Source organism: Ornithorhynchus anatinus, chromosome X2 (genome assembly GCF_004115215.2).
Source record: "Ornithorhynchus anatinus isolate Pmale09 chromosome X2, mOrnAna1.pri.v4, whole genome shotgun sequence".
NCBI classification, from domain to species: domain Eukaryota; kingdom Metazoa; phylum Chordata; class Mammalia; order Monotremata; family Ornithorhynchidae; genus Ornithorhynchus; species Ornithorhynchus anatinus.
Window position 1 is genome coordinate 3,037,759 of NC_041750.1, and position 17,390 is coordinate 3,055,148.

The following is a 17,390-nucleotide window of genomic DNA, read 5'->3' on the forward strand; positions in this document are numbered from 1 at the left end:
GGGACCGTTTCAAAACGCAAGGGCGGAAACCCACGCTGGGCTGAAGTCTACCCCAGCGCTTCGAAAAGCGCCTGGCACATAGTAAGCGCTTAACGAGTACCGTAATTATTATTAAAACGCTGACCGACCTGTCCCAAATCACCTCGTGATTACCACTAGCCGGACGGACGTCTCGTCTCCCTACCGGACCGGAGATGACTCCAAATAGACGCCCCACTTGAAAAAAAAAAATTAAAATGAAAAGAAATCCAAGAAAAGGTCCTATATTGCGTCCCAGGGCTCTAGCCCGAGGCCAGCTTTCTTCTGAAAATGGAACACTGACCAACAGAAATAAGTCGGAGGGCTGTGCCCACCCTCCGAGCGGCTCCCGCCGCTGCCCCCAAATAAGCGGGATGGTGGGGGGCGACTGGAAGAGTTAATTGCCCCCAGGACCCACATTCGCCCTCTACCTCCGGCGTCCCCCGAAGCGGCGTAGCTTAGCGCACAGAGCACGAGGCTCAGAGGTCCCCCCCTTCTGACCCCAGCTTCTCCCCTTGTCGGCCGTGTGACCTTAGGCAAGTCACTTCCCTGGGCCTCAACTGTGAAACTCTAAACCGTGCGGGACCGGGACGGCGCCCAGCTCCATCTCCCAGCGCCCAGAACAGTGCCTGGCACAGAGTAAGCGCCTGACTACCGTAATCATCATCACCGGGGCTCGGCCGCCACCGTCCTCCGCGTCCTCTGTCCGCAAACCGTCCCACTCGTCCCTAAAGGCCGAGGGGGGACAAGAAAGGGGACGCCGAGGGCGTCCTTCGCCGACACCACGTTCCCAATCAGGGGAGGAGGAAGGAAAAAAGAAATAAAAGTCACTTGGGGCCCCGGGTCACGATCGGGCTTCCCCCGGCGCTGCGTCACTTGGGGTCGCGGGTTCTAATCCCGGCTCTGCCACTTGTCAGCTGGGTGGCCTTGGGCAAATCGCTTCCCTCCTCTGTGCCTCAGTTCCCTCCTTTGTAAATCGCTTAGGGGAAAGAGCCCGGGCTTGGGAAGCAGAGGTCGTGGGTTCGAATCCCTGCCCCGCCGCCGCTCAGCTGGGTGACCTCGCGCAAGTCACTTCACTTCTCTGCGCCTCAGTGACCTCATCTGGAAAAGGGGGATGAAGACTGTGAGCCCCACGTGGGACAACCCCATCACCCTGTGTCTATCCCAGTGCTGAGAACAGTGCTCGGCACCTAGGAAGCCCTTAAACCCCACGATTACAATGCCGGCTCCGTCTGTCAGCCGTGTGACTTTGGGCCAGTCACTTCACTCCTCGGTGCCTCAGTTCCCTCACCTGTGAAATGGGAGATGGCGTGTGATTACTTCTCCCCCTCCGCCCAGCGCTAAGAACAGTGCTCGACACCTAGTAAGCGCTTAGCAAATACCAACATCACTATTATTATTATTACGCAGAGAGGGAGACCTGGGATGGGAGGTGGGTTGGGGGCGGACACCCCGGACCCCACCAAAAAAACAAAAAAAACCCTCCTCTCTTATCATTATAATAATAATAATAATGGCAGTTAATTGCTTACTCTGTGCAGAGCACTGTTCTAAGTGCTGAGACAATAATGATAATAATGCCGGGATTGGCTAAGCGCTTACTCTGTGCCAAGCACTGCTCTAAGCGCTGGGCTAATAATAACAATGTTGGCATTTGTTAAGCGCTTACCCTGTGCAAAGCACTGTCCTAAGCGCTGGGATAACCATGATAATAATGTCGGTATTGGTTAAGCGCTTACTCTGCGCCAAGCACTCTTCTAAGCGCTGGGATAATAATAATAATAATGTTGGCATTTAAGCGCTTACCCTGTGCAAAGCACTCTTCTAAGCGCTGGGATAACAATGATAATAACGTCGGCATTTAACCGCTCCCTCTGTGCAAAGCACTGTCCTATGTGCTGGGCTAATAATAGTAATAATGTTGGTATTTAAGCGCTCCCTCTGTGCCAAGCGCTGTCCTAAGTGCGGGGATGATCATGTTGGCATTTGTGAAGCGCTTACTCTGTGCAAAGCGCTCTCCTAAGCGTCTAAGATAATAATAATAATGTCGGTATTTAAGCGCTCCCTCTGTGCAAAACACTCTTCTAAGCGCTGGGCTAATACTAATGTCGGGATTTAAGCGCTCCCTCTGTGCCAAGCCCTGTCCTAAGCGCTGGGATGATCGTGTTGGCATTTGTGAAGTGCTCACTCTGTGCAAAGCACTCTTCTAAGCGCTGAGATGATAATAATGTCGGCATTTAAGCGCTCCCTCTGTGCCAAGCCCTGTCCTAAGCGCTGAGATGATGATAATGTCAATATTTAAGCGCTCCCTCTGTGCCAAGCCCTGTCCTAAGCGCTGGGAGATAATAATAATGTCGGTATTTAAGCGCTCCCTCTGTGCCAAGCCCTGTCCTAAGCGCTGAGATGATGATAATGTCGATATTTAAGCGCTCCCTCTGTGCCAAGCCCTGTCCTAAGCGCTGGGAGATAATAATAATGTCGGTATTTAAGCGCTCCCTCTGTGCCAAGCCCTGTCCTAAGCGCTGAGATGATGATAATGTCGATATTTAAGCGCTCCCTCTGTGCCAAGCCCTGTCCTAAGCGCTGGGAGATAGTAATAATGTCGGTATTTAAGCGCTCCCTCTGTGCCAAGCCCTCTCCTAAGCGCTGAGATGATAATAATGTCGATATTTAAGCGCTCCCTCTGTGCCAAGCCCTGTCCTAAGCGCTGGGATGATCGTGTTGGCATTTGTGAAGTGCTCACTCTGTGCAAAGCACTCTTCTAAGCGCTGAGATGATAATAATGTCGGCATTTAAGCGCTCCCTCTGTGCCAAGCCCTGTCCTAAACGCTGAGATGATAATGTCGATATTTAAGCGCTCCCTCTGTGCCAAGCCCTGTCCTAAGCGCTGGGAGATAATAATAATGTCGGTATTTAAGCGCTCCCTCTGTGCCAAGCCCTCTCCTAAGCGCTGAGATGATAATAATGTCGATATTTAAGCGCTCCCTCTGTGCCAAGCCCTGTCCTAAGCGCTGGGACGACGGTGTTGGCATTTGTGAAGCGCTCCCTCTGTGCGAAGCCCTCTCCTAAGCGCTGAGATGATAATAATGTCGGTATTTAAGCGCTCCCTCTGTGCGAAGCGCTGTCCTAAGCGCTGAGATGATAAATAATGTCGGTATTTAAGCGCTCCCTCTGTGCCAAGTCCTCTTCTAAGCGCTGAGACGATAATAATGTCGGTATTTAAGCGCTCCCTCTGTGCGAAACCCACTCCTAAGCGCTGAAATGATAATAATGTCGGTACTTAAGCGCTCCCTCTGTGCCAAGTCCTCTCCTAAGCGCTGAGACGATAATAACGTCGGTATTTAAGCGCTCCCTCTGTGCCAAACCCTCTTCTAAGCGCTGGGCTGCTACTAAAGTGGGTATTTAAGCGCTCCCTCTGCGCCAAGCCCCGTCCTGGGCGCCGGGACGATCCCGTTGGCGTTTCTCCGGCGCTGCCCCCGGGGCCGAGCGGCGAGGGGAGCGGCGGGTTCGCCGAGGATGCCGACGCCGGGGGGGGGGGGGAAAGCGGTGTCGGGAGGACGACCACCCCCTCGGCGCCAACATGGCGGCCGCGCGGCCTACGCAGCGCGGAGGCAGCGGCGGCCCGGGGGGGGGAGGGGAGGGGGAAGCCGCCCCCCCCCCCCCGCCGCCGTCCCGTCCCCCTCCGCCCTTCGCCGCCGCCCTCCCCGTCCCCCTCCCGGTGCCCCCGGCGGCCTCCGACGCCGCTCCTACCTCAGCGGCGGGGGCCGGGCGGACGACGCTTCCCCTCAGCCTGCGGGGCGCGCGGGCCTCCCGACAGCCTCCGCGCGCCACAACCGCCCAAGCCCCCGACGCCCGCTCTCGCGAGACTCGGCGCGCGCCTCCCCCCCTCCCTCCCCCGGCTGCGCGCGCAGCCGCCCCGCGCGAGGAAGAAGGCGGGAAGATGGAGGACGTTGGGTCACGTGGGGGGCGGGGGGAGGCCTCGAAGCCAGGCCTGACAGGAAAAGCATAGGAATGGGGGGATTGGGGAAGCGCTGACTATGTGCACAGCGCTCTTCTAAGCGCTGGGGTAATGATAATAATAATAAGGATAATAATAATAAGGATAATAATAGTGATGTTGGTATTTGTTAAGCGCTTACTTTGTGCAGAGCGCTGTTCTAAGCGCTGGAGGAGATACAGGGTGGGGGGATTGGGGAAGCGCTGACTATGTGCACAGCGCTCTTCTAAGCGCTGGGGTAATGATAATAATAAGGATAATAATAATGATAATAATAATATGTTGGTATTTGTTAAGCGCTTACTATGTGCAGAGCGCTGTTCTAAGCGCTGGAGGAGATACAGGGTGGGGGGATTGGGGAAGCGCTGACTATGTGCACAGCGCTCTTCTAAGCGCTGGGGTAATGATAATAATAATAATGATAATGTTGGTATTTGTTAAGCACTATGTGCAGAGCACTGTTCTAAGTGCTGGGGTAGATACAGGGTGGGGGGATTTGGGAAGCGCTATGCGCACAGCGCTCTTCTAAGCACTGGGGTAATGATGATAATAATAATAATAATGTTGGTATTTGTTAAGCGCTTCCTATGTGCAGAGCACTGTTCTAAGCGCTAGAGTAGATACAGGGTGGTCAGGTTGCCCCCCATGCGGCTCACAGTCTTCATCCCCATTTTACAGAAGAGGGAACTGCGGCCCAGAGAAGTGAAGTGACTTGCCCACAGTCACACAACTGACAAGTGGCAGAGCCGGGATTCGAACCCATGACCTCTGACTCCAAAGCCCGGGCTCTTTCCACTGAGCCACGCTGCTGGGGTAATGATAATAATAATAATAATAATGTTGGTATTTGTGAAGCGCTATGTGCAGAGCGCTGTTCTAAGCGCTGGGGTAATGATAATAATGATGTTGGTATTTATGAAGCGCTATGTGCAGAGCGCTGTTCTAAGCACTGGGGTAATAATAATAATGTTGGTATTTGGGAAGCACTGACTATGTGCAGAGCACTGTTCTAAGCGCTGGGGTAATAACAATAATAATAATAATGTTGGTATTTGTGAAGCGCTATGTGCAGAGCACTGTTCTAAGCGCTGGGGTAATAATAAGAATAATAATAATGTTGGTATTTGTGAAGCGCTATGTGCAGAGCCCTGTTCTAAGCGCGGGGGTAAATGATGATAATAATGTTGGTATTTGGGAAGCGCTATGTGCAGAGCACTGTTCTAAGCGCTGGGGGAGAGACAGGGTCAGCAGGTGGTCCCACGTGAGGCTGTCTTCAATCCCCATTTGACAGATGAGGTAAATGAGGCACAGAGAATAATGAGGGTGGTATTTGTTCAGCGCTTACTATGTGCCAAGCACTGTTCTGAGCGCTGGGAAGGATACAGGGTGATGAGGTGGTCCCACGTGGGGCTCGCAGTCTTCATCCCCATTTTCCAGATGAGGTCACAGAGGCCCAGAGAAGTGAAGTGACTGGTCCAAAGTCACCCAGCTGACAAGTGGCAGAGGAGGGATTAGAACCCACGACCTCTGACTCCCAAGCCCGGGCTCTTTCCACTGAGCCACACTGCTTCTCAAGTATTAAGCATTTCAAAACAACAGAGATGGCAGACACGCTTTCCTGACCCATACAGGCATCAGAGAAGGCAGCTAGGGCCGGGGAGACATTCCAATTTATCGTCTTTCTTTATTTTGACAGAAAGACTCCTTCTTCTGGCCCCGAAGAAATCCTAATTGGTTTCCAGCCCTCCTTTATCAGGTAGGGTTTTTGAAAAGCCTAAGGCTAACCAGGACTGTAAGTACGAGGACACACGAGGTGGGAAGGATGCTTGTTTGCGGTCATTAAAAGCTTGATTTAACTGCTAACGAAGAGAGTCATGAAAAGATTTACAAAGGGAGTAATTGAATGTCCAGCTGAATAATAATTTTGGAATCCGTTAAGGGCTAACTGGGTGCGAGGCCCTGTACTAAGTACTGGTTTGGATATGACTAAATCCAGTTGGACACAGTCCCTGCCCCACATGCGGCTCAGTCTCAATCCCCATTTAATAATATTGGTGTTTGTTAAGCGCTTACAAAGTGCAGAGCACTGTTCTAAGCACTGGGGTAGATACAGGGTCATCAAGTGGTCCCGCATGAGGCTGTCTTCATCCCCGTTTTACAGATGAGGGAACTGAGGTTCGGAGAAGTGACTTCTTGTCCAGGCACCCAGCTGACAAGCAGCGGAGCTAGGATTCGAACCCATGACCCCTGACTCCCAAGCCTGGGCTCCTTCCACTATGCCATGCTGCTTCAAAGTATCTGTGTGTGTATACTTATACACACACATAATAGTATATATACTTTATATACAGCTCAGCGTGGCTATAGAGAAGCAGCATAGCTCAGTGGAAAGAGCCCAGGTTTAGGAGTCAGAGGTTGTGGGTTCTAATCCCACCTCTGCCACTTGACTGCTGGGGACCCTGGGCAAGTCACTCGACGTCACTGCGCCTCCATTACCTCATCTGCAAAAATGCGTATTAAAAAATGTGAGCCCCACATGTGACAATCTGATGACCCTGTATCTACCCCAGCACTTAGAATGCTGCTCTGCCCATAACTAAGCACTTAATTGTATTATATATTATATTAATTCTATTACCCCAGTGCTTAGAACAGTGGTCAGCCCATAGTAACTGCTTAATACCAACATCATTGCTATTATTAAATGCTTACTTACCTAATGAGGTAAGAGCCTTGAAAAGGTTTACAAAATGTAAGGCTCACAAGATGTAATTGAATGTATAGATGAATTTAGATATAAATTTGGATATGGCATGAATTTTATATGTATAAACGTGCTTAGGGTGGCTATAGGTAAGCACATAAATGGTGGAGATTGCTAGGTGTGTTTGCCCTGATGAGTATAAATTGTGATCAAGTGTTAAAATGAACAATGTTAGACTACAAGGTGTTAAATGCTGTGCACTTGTGGACCAGACTTGTGGAAAAGCTGGAGCTTGTTTAGGCTTGATTTCTTTATGAGGCTGCCATTTTGAGTTTGGGTGCGGGGAGAGAAAGCATTCGGGCTTGATGAGGATGGCATTTGTTAAGCCCTTACTCTGCGCAAAGCACTGTTCTAAGTGCCCGGGGGTGGATACAAGGTGATCAATTTGTCCCACATGGCGCTCAGTCTTAATCCCCATTTTACAGATGAGGTGACTGAGGCAGTGAAGTGACTTGCCCAAAGTCACACAGCTGACAAGCCAGAGAGGTGGGGCTAGAGTCCAGTTCTTCTGATTCCCAGGTCCGGGCTTCAACCTTTAGGCCACACTGCTCTCTTCAGCTCTTGCAAATGAAGAAATGACAAGTGTTTCAAACTGCTTTATTTCCCATCTTCCGGAACCCGCGACATTAGACTGGGAGGGATTTCCACACTTAGGGAGTCAACAGGGCCAAGGTGACTAATTAGCCTCGCTTATCAAGCCGCAAAAAATCCCATTTATTTTTTTTTTTAACGGGCACGATTAAGCCACAGAAATCCCCAGGGTGTGTGCAGCGACACAAACACCACACAATCTATTAATTACGATTCCCCAGTCAGCAGCAGTTCCCGCGGTGGGGGGGTGACAGGCAGCCAACACAACTTTGATCTGGTTAAGGGCTCACGTTCCCACGAGGCACAGGGGAATCTTTTCCTGCAAACCGAGAGATCTCTGGGCTCTCTATTAACGCCGGCGGCCGCCTCTATCCGCAAGATCTTGACCCGCTGGAGGGAGAAACAGAGAGGGTGTTAGACAAAATGGCGGGCGGGCAGCCATCTTGGCGCCAAATTAAATCCTATCCCCATCTCATTACTCCCATGCTCTTTTCCCCAGCCCTCGTGGCTGCCTTTGGTCTTCCCTCCCCAACTGTCACCCCAACGTGTCACCCACCGGGGGGTGTCCCAGTGGACGCTCAGCATCGGGCTCCCCATCCTTCGGCGCTCAACGCGCAGGCTGCGAAGACAAAGCACAGGTCAAGTCAGGCGGTGAACCCCCGAACCACCCCCGGGGGACGCCGGACGGATCCGATGTTTGCATCCAATCTAGGGCCGACTCTACGGGGCAAGAGTCCGTCCACTCTCGGGAACGCAAAGCGCCGCCCGGGCCCAGCCGGACCCGACGCTAAAACAGCGGCGGAGGCGGAGGGTCGTCTGGACGGCGCCCTGATGTCCCAGCGGTGTAACGCTATCGCAGGTACCGCGCCCACCTGGACAGCTGACAGCCGCTGGATCCACGGCGCTAACCCCTCTGCCCGGCTGTGAGACTCCGGGCAAGACGCTCCGCCTCTCTGGGCCGGGGGTTCGATCCCCGTCTTCCCTCCTACCGGGAGGCGGTGCGGCCCAGCGCAATTTGGACCTGGGAGTCTGGGCTCTGCCTTCCCTTTCCTCCTAATAATAATATTGCCATTTGTTAAGCACAAAGTTACAATGTGCACAGCACTGTTCTAAGCGCTGGGGTTGTCCCTCGCGAGGCTCAGTCTTCATCCCCATTTTACAGACAACTGAGGCCCAGAAGTGACTTGCCCACAGTCACACAGCTGACGAGTGGCGGAGCTGGGATTCGAACCCATGACCTCGGACTCCCTAGCCCATGCTCTTTCCACTGAGCCACGCCGCTTCTCTAGCGTCGGTTGCACACGGGACCAGGGACGGGGTCCACCTAAATGGTCCTTCATCTACCCCAACGCTTAGTACAGTGGTTGGCATAGTCTAGACTGTAAACCCGTTGCAGACAGGGCTTGTGAACTGTACTCTCCCGAGCGCTTACTACAGTGTTCTGCACACAGTAAGTGGTCAACTCGATTGCACGAACGACCTTAACAAGCCCCATAATTATTAGTGGTCTAAGGTGATGTGTGACTGTGGGCAAGTCACTTCTCTGTGTCTCAGTTACCTCATCTGTAAAATGGGGATTAACGGCTCCCAGGCCTGGGCTCCATCCACCAGACTGTGCCCCAGCGCTTAAAACAGGGCTTGACAAATATCATTTGCTTGCAAGTGCTGGATATCCTGACTGATATCAATTCTCCCAACACTTAGCACAGTGATGTGGCACGCAAGGTGTTTGAAGCTCCATCATGGCCGTTACCTGGAATCTCATCATTCCCAAAAGCCCTCCAAGGAGTCTCCGTGGCGTCCCCGACTCGCTGGGTCCTTCTGCAAACCAAAGAATCCGGCAGGCATGAGCAACCGCCTCCCCCACCCGCTCTCACTGCCACCATCCCACACAGCAGCCCCCCACACCTCCATTTTATATTGTTCTTTCCCCAGCGCTTAGCACAGGGCTCTGCACCCCATAAATACAACTCACTGATTGGCAAACCTCCGGCACTCCCTGGAAAGCCTTGAGCCTCAATCTGCCCGCCTGCAAAGTGGACACACGCCCAAACTGCTCCCCTCCCCGGGCGATATCCATTAGGTAGTAGAGTGCTGTACTGAGCGCTTTGGAAAGAGCCCGGGCTTAGGAGTCAGAGGTCACGGGTTCTAATCCCTGCTCCGCCACCTGTCAGCTGTGACTTTGGGCAAGTCACTTAACCTCCCGGTGCCCGTTACAACGGTAAAATGGGGATTAAGACTGTCAGCCTCACGTGGGACAACCTCATTACCCCGTACCTACCCCAACGCTTAGAACAGTGCTCTGCACATAGTAATTGCTTCACAAACAACAACATTATCATTTATTAGTATTGAAAGTCTCTTTTTCACCCATTTCCGGCAAATTAGCGCATCAGTAGCATCGCAGCTGACTGCAAACGCTCACCGCCTACGGGAGCCTGGTGGAAAGAGCGGGCCTCGAATGACGACGGTGGTTAAACAAACGCCTTCTACGTGCCAAGCACTGTACTAAGCGCTGGGATCGATACCAGCAAATCGGGCTGCAGTCTCGGACGCTCATGGGGCTCCCGGCCTTAATCCTCATTTTCCAGATGAGGGAACTGAGGCCCGAGAGAAGTAGAGCGACTTGCCCGAGGTCCCACAGGGAAGCGGAGGAGCCGACCTGGCCGCCATTTATGGGATTTATTGAGTGCCAGGGAAAATACACTATAGCAACAAAGACACGTTCATTCAATCGTATTTATTGAGCGCTTACCGTGTGCAGAACGCTGGACTCAGCGCTCGCAAAGTACAACCACCACGAGCTTCCACGCTCGAGGGCCGGACCCTAAGCTCCCCCACATGGCCTCTCGCAGGCCGGCCCACGCAACCTCCATCCAATCCTGCTTATTGAGCGCTTACGGCCTGCAGGGCACTGTACTGGACGCTCAGGAGAGGTCAGAGGTTCCCTGGTCACCACGAGCTCAACCTAGAGGGGGGAGAGACGTGAATGCAAGATGAGTCGGGGGGGGGGGACAGGCGGGTAGATGAAGGGCAGCGGGCGTGGGGCCTGTCGGCCTCCCGGGGTCGGTTAGCACACCGGGGGGGGCGTTGCAACCAGTGCCGGGAGGCCGCGGCGCTCAGACCGTCGTTCTGCCAGCAGTGTAACACTAGTCCCAAGCACAGGCCGAGCTCGACAGCTGCCTACCGCTGGGGGTCAAAGGCCCAGAGCCCCCCATCCCCACCCTCACAAGACCCCTCTCCTCATCCGTGATGATGACAATATTTGATAAGCGCTTACTACGTGCCAAGCACTGTTCTAAGCGCTAGGGGGTACAAGGTCATCAGGTTGTCCCACCTGGGGCTCAGTCTTAATCCCCATTTTCCAGATGAGGTCACTGAGGCCCAGAGAACGTCTTGCCCAAAGAGGAGACGAGTGGCGGGGCTGGGATTAGAACCCAGGTCCCCTGACTCCCAAGTCCAGGCTCTTTTCACTGAGCCACGCTGCTTCTCTGTTAAGCACTGTACTGAATGAAGCTGGGGGGGATACAAGGTCAAGTTATTCCACGGGATGCTCAGTCTTCACCCCCATTTTACAGATGAGGTCACTGAGGCACATAAATTAGGCCACCTGCCTCAAAGCCACATAGCAGACACGCGGCGGGGCCAGGATTCGAACCCAGGTCCTCTGACTCCCAATCCCGGCCTCTTGCCACTAAGCAACGCTGCTTCTCCACGCGTCCAATCCTATTTACTGAGCGCTTACTGGGTGTGTGCGGAGCGCTGCACTAAGCGCTTAGGAGAGTAATAAAGTCCCAGACTGAGCCTCACTTTTCCGCTGCTCCCCATGGCACTTGTGTATTTATGTACATGCATACAAAATTATATTTCTATTAAGCAGCGCTAGCTATAATTCCATCTTCTATTGATCTGTTTCCTTATTTCGATGTCTGCCTCCCGCTTTCTAAACCGGGCCTCAGTTTCCTCATCTGGAAAATGGGGATGAAGACTGCCAGCGCCACGTGGGGCAGGGACTTTTGTTCGTCCCGATTCCCCAGGATCTGCCCCAGCGCTTACAACAGTGCCCGGGACATAGTCAACGCCTAACCAATAGCGTTATTTCTTCTAGTCTGTGAGCCTTTGTTGGGTAGGGATTGTGTCCGTTGCCGTTTTGTTCTTTCCAAGCGCTCAGCAGAGTGTTCAGCACACAGTCGGCGCTCAATAGGACTGAGTGAATGAAAGTTAAACTTAAAAGAGCCCGGGCTTGGGAGTCGGAGGTCATGGGTTCGAATCCCGGCTCTGCCACTAGTCAGCTGGGTGACTGCGGGCGAGTCACTTCACTTCTCCGGGCCTCAGTTCCCTCATCTGTAAAATGGGGATGAACTCAGAGCCTCACGTGGGACAACCTGATGACCCTGGATCTCCCCCCAGCGCTTAGAACAGTGCTCTGCACAGAGTAAGCGCTTAACAAATACCGACATTAATATCGGGTGGCTCAGTGGCAAGAGCCCGGGCTTGGGAGCCAGAGGTCGTGGGTTCTAATCCCGCCTCCACCGCTTGTCAGCTCAGGGACCTTGGGCAAGTCACTTCCCTGGGCCTCAATTCCCTCGTCTGCAAAATGGGGACTGTGGACCCCACGTGGGACAACCCTTTGACCTTACATCTCCCTCGGCGTTTAGAACAGCGCTTGGCACCTAGTAAGCGCTCAGATACCAACGTATTTTGGAGCGCTTACTGGGTGGCCGGCAGTGTACTAAGCACCAAGACATGCCCGCCCCCCACCGAGCTCAGTCTAGCGCCCTCTGCTGGCTGCGGCCCCCTCCCCCGCCCTCCTACATTCGGGGCGTATTTGTTGGGCGCCCCCGGGGTGCAAAGCACTGTACTGAGCGTTGGGGAGAGGGCAGTGGAGCAGGAGGGAGCCCAGACCGGCCTGACTCACCGCTTTGTGCCAAGCCGCTGTTGGAGCCCGCACCGCCCACCGCCGGGGAAAGGACGGCGCCCACCGCCGAGCTGCTTTTATACCCCAATCGTGGGGGCGTGGCTAGGGCCGGCCACGCCTCTAAGGGGGAGGGGTTTCGTGCGGCGCAGGCGCTCTGCCCTTCCCCTGGCAAAAGAGCCCCTCCAGTGCGCAGGCGCCCCGCCCCCTCCCAGTTCAGCCCCCCTTTCCCTCCAGTGCGCAGGCGCTCTGCCCTTCCCCTGGCAAAAGAGCCCCTCCCCGCCAGTGCGCAGACGCCTTGCCCCTCCCCGGAGAACCCCCCCCCTCAGTGCGCAGGCGCCCCGCCCCTACTGAGTTGAGCCCCCCCTTTCCCTCCAGTGCGCAGGCGCTCTGCCGTTCCCGGCAAAAGAGCCCCTCCCCTCCAGTGCGCAGGCGCCCCGCCCCTCCTGAGTTGAAGAGCCCCCCCCTTCCCTCCAGTGCGCAGGCGCTCTGCCCTTCCCGGCAAAAGAGCCCCCTCCCCTCCAGTGCGCAGGCGCCCCGCCCCTCCTGAGTTGAAGAGCCCCCCCCCTTCCCAGGCAAAAGAGCCCCTCCCCTTCATTGCGCAGGCGCCCTGCCCCTCCCCGAAGGAGAAGGCCCCCCTCCTGAGTTGAAGAGCGGACCACCCCCCTTCCCTCCAATGCGCAGGCGCTCTGGTCTACCCGGGCAAAAGAGCCCCTGCCCCTCCCCGGAGGAGAAGCCCCGCCCCTCCTGAGTTGAAGAGCACCCCCTCCAGTGCGCAGGCGCCCTGCCCCTCCCCGAAGGAGAAGCCCCGCCCCTCCTGCTTGAAGAACCCACTCTCCTCCAGGGCGCAGGCGCCCTGCTGTTTCCGGGCAGAAGAGGCTCCCTGCCCTCCAGTGCGCAGGCGCCCTGCCCCGCTTGAGTCGAAAAGCCCCCCTCCAGTGCGCAGGCGCCTCGCCCCCCCGAATTGAAGGGCCCCCCCCAGCGCCCCTCCAGTGCGCATGCGCCCTGCCCCTCCCCGGAGGAGAAGTCCCCCTCCAGTGCGCAGGCGCCCCGTCCCCCAGGGCTGACGAGCCGCTCGCCTCCAATGCGCATGCGCCCCCCTCCAGGTAGGGGCGTGGCCTGGAGCGAACCCCGCCCGCTGGGGGGCGGTGTTTCCTTCCCCGTGGCGGGAGCCCCCGGCCCAGTGCGCATGTGCGCCAGCTGAGCCTGCCTTGGGGGAGGGCGATCGATCAATTCATCAATCAATCATCAATCAATTCATCAATCAATCAGATCCACTGAGCCCGTACTGTGTGCCGGCAACGTGATGTTCAAGGGCGAGGGGTTGGGGGGGACAGTCATTCATCCCATCCTATTTATTGAGCGCTGTGCGCAGAGCACTGTACTAAACGCTCGGGAAGGACAGTTCAGCAACAAAGACAGACAATCCCTCACCTCAACGGGCTCACAGCCTAGAAGGGGGGGGAGACAGACATTCAAACAAGTAAAAAGGCACCGATAGCAACAATATAAATACATAGAATTAGAGATAATTATAATGATGGTATTTGTTGAGCGTTTACTAGGTGCGAAGCACTGTCCTAAGCGCCGGGGGGAGGGATGCAAGGTGATCGAGTTGTCCCACGTGGGGTTCACAGTCTCAATCCCCATTTTATTCACCTGATTCAATCGTATTTATTGAGCGCACAGCTCAATAGTCACACAGTCACACAGCTGACAAGTGGCGGGATTAGAACCCACGTCCTCCGACTCCCAAGGCCGGGCTCTTTCCACTGAGCCACCCTGCTTCTCTGTATATGTCTACGCAACAGAACAAGTAAACGGGCAACCCCCATAATAATGATAATTCCGGTATTTGGTAAAGCACTTACTAGGTGCCAAGCACTGTTCTAAGCGCTGGGGTGGATACAAGGTAGTCAAGTTGGACGCAGTCCCGGTCCCACATGGGGCTCCCGGCCTTCATCCCCATTTTACAGATGAGGGAACTGAGGGCCAGTGAAGTGACTTGCCCGAGGTCACACAGCGGACACGTGGTAGAGCCGGGATTAGAACCCAGGGCCTTCTGGGTTCTAATGAGAAGCCGCGGGGCTCCCGGGTTATGGGTTCGACTCCCGGCTCGGCCACTGGTCAGCTGTGTGACTGTGGGCGAGTCACTTCACTTCTCGGCGCCTCAGCGACCTCATCTGCAAAATGGGGATTAACTGGGAGCCCCGCGGGGGACAAACCCATGACCCTGTATCTACCCGCAGCGCTTAGAACAGCGCTCTGCCACCTGGTAAGCGCTTAACAAATACCAACATTATTATTCTGACTGCGAGGCCCAACTCCATCCACTATGCCACGCTGCGGTGAAGCGCTTAATATGTGCAGAGCACTGTTCGAAACACTGGGAAAGAATAGGTCGCCGGGGTAGGAAACGGGTCTACCAACTCTGTGTATTCATGCAGTTGTTCATTCATTCCTTAATAATGTTGGTATTTGTTAAGCGCCTACTATGTGCAGAGCCCTGTTCTAAGCGCTGGGGGAGATACAGGGTCGTCGGGTGGTCCCACGTGAGGCTCACGGTCTTTATCCCCATTTTACAGGTGAGGTCACTGAGGCACAGAGAAGTGAAGTGACTCGCCCACAGTCACACAGTTGACAAGTGGCAGAGCCGGGATTCAAACTCATGACCTCTGACTCCCAAGCCCATGCTCTTTCCACTGAGCCACGCTGCTTCCTTCCATTCACGCGGTGGTACTTATGGGGTGCTTAATGAGTGCAAAGCACTGTGTTAAGCGCTTGGGAGAGTACGACATACAAGTCACCGGATTGCAGCGCGGCTCGGTGGAAAGAGCGCGACCTTGGGAGTCGGAGATCACGGGTTCGAATCCCCGCTCTGCCACTTGTCAGCTGCGCGACTGTGGGCGCGTCACTTCACTTCTCTGGGCCTCCGTCGCCTCATCTGTAAAATGGGGGTGAAGACTGGGAGCCCCAAGAGGGACAACCTGATGACCCTGTGTCTCCCCCAGCGCTGAGAACAGTGCTCGGCACATAGCAAGCAGTGTGCAGTGTGGCTCACTGGAAAGAGCACGGGCTTTGGAGTCAGAGGTCATGGGTTCGAACCCCGGCTCTGCCACTTGCCACCTGTGTGACTTTGGGCAAGTCACTTAACTTCTCGGTGCCTCAGTTCCCTCATCTGTAAAATGGGGATTAAGACTGTGGGCCCCACGTGGGACAACCTGATTCCCCTGTGTCTACCCCAGCGCTTAGAACAGTGCTCGGCACATAGTAAGCGCTTAACAAATACCAACATTATTATTATTATTATAGCAAGCGCTTAACAGATACCAACATTATTATTCTTCTTCTTCCCCACCCTCCTTCCGAAGCTCCCTCGCCAAGCCCCACCGGGGCCAAGCCGGCCCACCGTCTTCACAGCCGAGGCCGGAAACTCATTAAGCCGAAGATTTGGGAAATTACAGAGGAGATTTCACTTGTCGCTTGGGCTCGGGTAGGGAAAGCAATTGAAAAAGGACAGCGAGTGGCTATTTTTAACTTGCTTGTTTGGGCAGACTCTTCTTCTGTCGCATCTCTCAACTTCCCGGGCTGGAGGCTGGCTCCCCCTCCTTCCTCCGGTCGGACCTCCCATTCCCCATCTCCAGGAGAAGCGGCGCGGCTCAGTGGAAAGAGCCCGGGCTTGGGAGTCCGAGGTCGTGGGTTCTAATCCCGGCTCCGCCGCTTACCGGCCGGGTGACCGCGTCACTTCTCGGTGCCTCAGTTACCTCATCTGTGAGCCCCACGTGGGACAACCCGACGACCTTCTACCTACCCCAGCGCTTAGAACGGTGGCTTGGCACCTAGGAAAACGCCTATAAATACGAGAATTGTGATTATTTCCTCCGCTTCCGGCGTTTCAGTCCTTTCCTGCTTCCCTTCGGAGAAGCAGCGGCGCCCAGGGGCTAGAGCACAGGCCTGGGAGTCAGAGGACGCGGGTTCTAATCCCGCCTCCCCCACTTGCCTGCTGTGTGACCGGGGGCAAGTCGCCTCACTTCTCGGTGCCTCGGTGGCCTCATCTGTAAAATGGGGATTCAGACCATGAGCCTCACGTGGGACAACTTAATTACCTTGTATCTCCCCCAGCGCTTAGAACGGTGCTCGGCACATAGTAAGCGCTCCACGAATACCAACATTATTATCATTACGATGCTTTGCCCACAGTAAGCGCTCGATAAACGCCACTCATCGATGCATTGCAAACGAAGAGATTTAATGGAAACTTTGTCTTTTAAACGGAATTTCTTCCTACCATTATGGTCAATCAGTCGATCCGTCAGTGGTATTTGGTAAATACTCACTACGCGCTAGGCACTCGACACCACACGCTGGGGGGGCGATACAAGATAATAATAATAATGTTGGTATTTGTGAAGCGCTTACGCTGTGCAGAGCACCGTTCTAAGCGCTGGGGGAGACACAGGGTCTTCAGGATGTCCCACGTGAGGCTCACAGTTAATCCCCATTTTACAGATGAGGTCACCGAGGCACCGAGAAGTGAAGTGACTTGCCCCCGGTCACACAGCTGTACAAGATCCTCGGGTTGGCCCCAGTCCCTGCCCCAGGTGGGGCTTACAGTCCGAATCCCCATTTCACAGATGAGGGAATGGAGGCCCGGAGTACCGAAGCGGACGTCACCCAGCAGACAAGCGGCGGAGGGGGGGATTAGAACCCAGGTCTTTCTGATTCCCGGGCCGTAACCGGGGAGGGCCGACTCCGGTCTGTTATCGTTATCGTCAGGGGCCGTCGAGTCGTTTCCCATTCGCAGCGACTCTGTGGATCTCTCTTCTCCACGACGTCCCGTCCTCTGAGGAACCTTCCTAAGGGTTCTTCCGTCCGCTCAACTGTATATACCTTCATTACCCTATTTATTTTGTGAATGAGGTGTACATCACCCTGATTCTATTTATTTGCTATGGTTTTAATGAGACGTTCATCCCCTCGATCCTATTCATTGCCATTGTTCTTGTCTGTCCGTCTCCCCCCGATCAGACCGTGGGCCCGTCAAAGGGCAGGGACTGTCTCTATCTGCTGCCGATTTGTCCAGTCCTAGAGCTCAGTACAGTGCT

At 54.6% G+C, this 17,390-nt stretch overlaps 2 protein-coding genes and 1 non-coding gene across 8 annotated transcripts in view; 1 reads left to right on the plus strand and 2 right to left on the minus strand.

Annotated features, from left to right (window-relative positions):
• Positions 1 to 3,839, minus strand: part of MATR3 (matrin 3) — a 29,369-nt gene extending 25,530 nt beyond the window's left edge. For 3 of the 5 annotated variants that reach the window (XM_029052361.2, XM_029052362.2, XM_029052359.2), the window contains exons 1-2: positions 3,769 to 3,833; positions 129 to 216 (exon numbers count right to left, since the gene is read on the minus strand). The gene's annotated coding sequence lies outside the window, so the exon portion shown is untranslated. Of the gene's footprint in view, positions 1 to 128; positions 217 to 3,768 lie in introns of all 5 variants that reach the window. The other 2 variants (XM_029052360.2, XM_029052363.2) reach the window with 2 other exon arrangements.
• Positions 3,840 to 4,787: 948 nt separating this feature from the next.
• Positions 4,788 to 17,390, plus strand: part of SIL1 (SIL1 nucleotide exchange factor) — a 45,693-nt gene continuing 33,090 nt past the window's right edge. For both annotated transcript variants that reach the window (XM_029052951.2, XM_029052952.2), the window contains exons 1-2: positions 4,788 to 4,828; positions 5,712 to 5,771. The gene's annotated coding sequence lies outside the window, so the exon portion shown is untranslated. The remainder of the gene's footprint in view (positions 4,829 to 5,711; positions 5,772 to 17,390) is intronic.
• Positions 8,063 to 8,265, minus strand: LOC114807475. Its single transcript, XR_003755536.1, has one exon. It is a non-coding gene; the product is annotated as a small nucleolar RNA SNORA74 (small nucleolar RNA).